The 2500-nt window shown below is 62.8% G+C and overlaps 1 pseudogene; it reads right to left on the bottom strand.

The window, feature by feature from the left end:
• LOC126197819 (large subunit ribosomal RNA) overlaps positions 1-2500 on the bottom strand; it is a 7562-nt pseudogene that overhangs the window by 3047 nt on the left and 2015 nt on the right.

Below are 2500 nucleotides of genomic sequence, written 5' to 3'. Positions count from 1 at the left end.
GCGTTGACTCTGCGACCAAGTATCCGAGCTCCGATGTGGGAGGGCAGCTGGCTTAAAACGTAGTCCACCGCAAAGTTGAACAAGAGGGGGGAGAGGGGATCGCCCTGTCGAACGCCCCGTGATGGCTGCACAGACACGCCCACGCCGGCGCCGCCCGCTATCACCGTCGTGCTGCCCTCGTAGCACCGCTCGACGTATTCAATAAAGCAATCCGGCAGGCCATGAGCCCTCAGCACAGGGCGAAGGGCAGCATGATCTACCGAATCGAATGCTTTAGAAACGTCGATCGACGCCACAAAGACAGAGCGACAGGAGCGAACTGCGTCGGTGAGAGCTGTGTCCAAGATGAAGGTGTTTTCCAACATCCCATCCCGGGGGATGAATGCCCGCTGACGTTCGTCCACAGCACATGCGCGCATCAGGCGTGACGCGAGAACCTTGTGAAAGGTCCGCGCCAGCACCGAGCAGACCGTAATGGGGCGAAAGTCAGCGGGGGATGTTGGTGCAGCCGTTTTGGGGAGAAGGGACGTCCGCGCGCGAAGTAGACGCTCCGGAAGGGCGCGGGCCAGAAGGAAGAGATTCATCAGTTTCACCAGGACTTCGTGCGGCAGGCGCCGCAGCTCCGCTGGGGTTAGGCCGTCCGGTCCGGCTGCTGATCCCCTGGGCGGCAAGGCGGCAGCGACCTCCTCAAGTGTGACCGGGCCCCATAGGCACTCAACAGCGACAGGCTGCGAGTGCGGGAGGAGGCGGTCACGGATGAAGCCCGCGGTCGAGATGGGCTTCTTAGTGAAGAGGTCCGCCCAGAAGTCCAGCAGACCTGGGATGACAGGTGGCGGCTGCAGCAGGGTGCCATCCAGGAGGCCGCGCACGCAACGTGCACGCGACCTTCGGAAGGCATCCTGCGTTCTTGCGTATTCCCAGCGGCGCCGCTTGCGCTTCTGCAGCGGCGGAGCGGCAGGCGGCCGCTTAGATGGTTGGCGCGGCCGCTGTGTCCTGGTGATCGATCTCTCCCCTCTGGACCCGACCGACGCAAGGGCATCCGGGAGCATGCCCAGGATGACATCGGGCGGCGTGCCCCGCCCCAGACCAATGACTCGATCCAGAGCAGAGAAACGCTGGGCGGAAGCAGGTAGTCCCGCCAGATGCTCCCAGATGGCGGCGTCAGTCGGCCCCTCCGGCGGCGGCCCGGTGGTGTCGGCCGCGAAGTCCTCGGCTGCGTCGTCGGACGGCGCAGCGGCATCGCCCGCATCGGGCGGCGGAGTCGCCGCACCCCGGCGGGACGCCGGCTCTTCCCCCCGACCGAGCTCAAGTGCATCCATGAATTGGCGGACAAGCTGCTTGTGGGCAGCTTTCCGCCGTTGGCACTTGATTGCTTCAAGCGTTCGGTCGGGGAACATGCTAGTTAGCTCCTGGTTGACAAAGAAGAACCGTGCGTCCCTCTCGAGGAACAGTTCGGCCTCCGCCTTGGCGAGCGATAGGACTTCTTCCTCCGTCCACCTCGCGCGATGCCTCTCCGTGACGATCTCCGCGTTGGCGGCCGCTAGATGTTGGCGGCGGCGATGGACCCCGAGACCGTTTTTGGTCGTGAAGCTGCGGTGACACTCACTGCAGGTATAGGCTGCAACAGTTACAGAATCTGAGTCATAGTTACTCCCGCCGTTTACCCGCGCTTGCTTGAATTTCTTCACGTTGACATTCAGAGCACTGGGCAGAAATCACATTGCGTCAACACCCGCTAGGGCCATCGCAATGCTTTGTTTTAATTAGACAGTCGGATTCCCCCAGTCCGTGCCAGTTCTGAGTTGATCGTTGAATGGCGGCCGAAGAGAATCCGCGCACCCGCGCGCCCCCGGAGGAGCACGCTAAGGCGGACGCGGCCTCGCAGCAAGGAAGATCCGTGGGAGGCCAAGGCACGGGACCGAGCTCGGATCCTGCACGCAGGTTGAAGCACCGGGGCGCGAACGCCGCACAGGCGCGCGCATCCTGCACCGCCGGCCAGCACGAGGCCGACCAACGGCGAGAGCAGACCACACCCGCGCTAAACGCCCGCACTTACCGGCACCCCTACGGCACTCACCTCGCCCAGGCCCGGCACGTTAGCGCTGACCCACTTCCCGACCAAGCCCGACACGCCCCGATCCTCAGAGCCAATCCTTATCCCGAAGTTACGGATCCAATTTGCCGACTTCCCTTACCTACATTATTCTATCGACTAGAGGCTCTTCACCTTGGAGACCTGCTGCGGATATGGGTACGAACCGGCGCGACACCTCCACGTGGCCCTCTCCCGGATTTTCAAGGTCCGAGGGGAAGATCGGGACACCGCCGCAACTGCGGTGCTCTTCGCGTTCCAAACCCTATCTCCCTGCTAGAGGATTCCAGGGAACTCGAACGCTCATGCAGAAAAGAAAACTCTTCCCCGATCTCCCGACGGCGTCTCCGGGTCCTTTTGGGTTACCCCGACGAGCATCTCTAAAAGAGGGGCCCGACTTGTATCGGT

Source organism: Schistocerca nitens, chromosome 7 (assembly GCF_023898315.1).
Source record: "Schistocerca nitens isolate TAMUIC-IGC-003100 chromosome 7, iqSchNite1.1, whole genome shotgun sequence".
Classification (NCBI taxonomy): Eukaryota; Metazoa; Arthropoda; class Insecta; order Orthoptera; family Acrididae; genus Schistocerca; species Schistocerca nitens.
The sequence above is the reverse complement of the archived record's forward strand: the minus strand, read 5'-3'. Positions and strand labels throughout refer to the sequence as shown.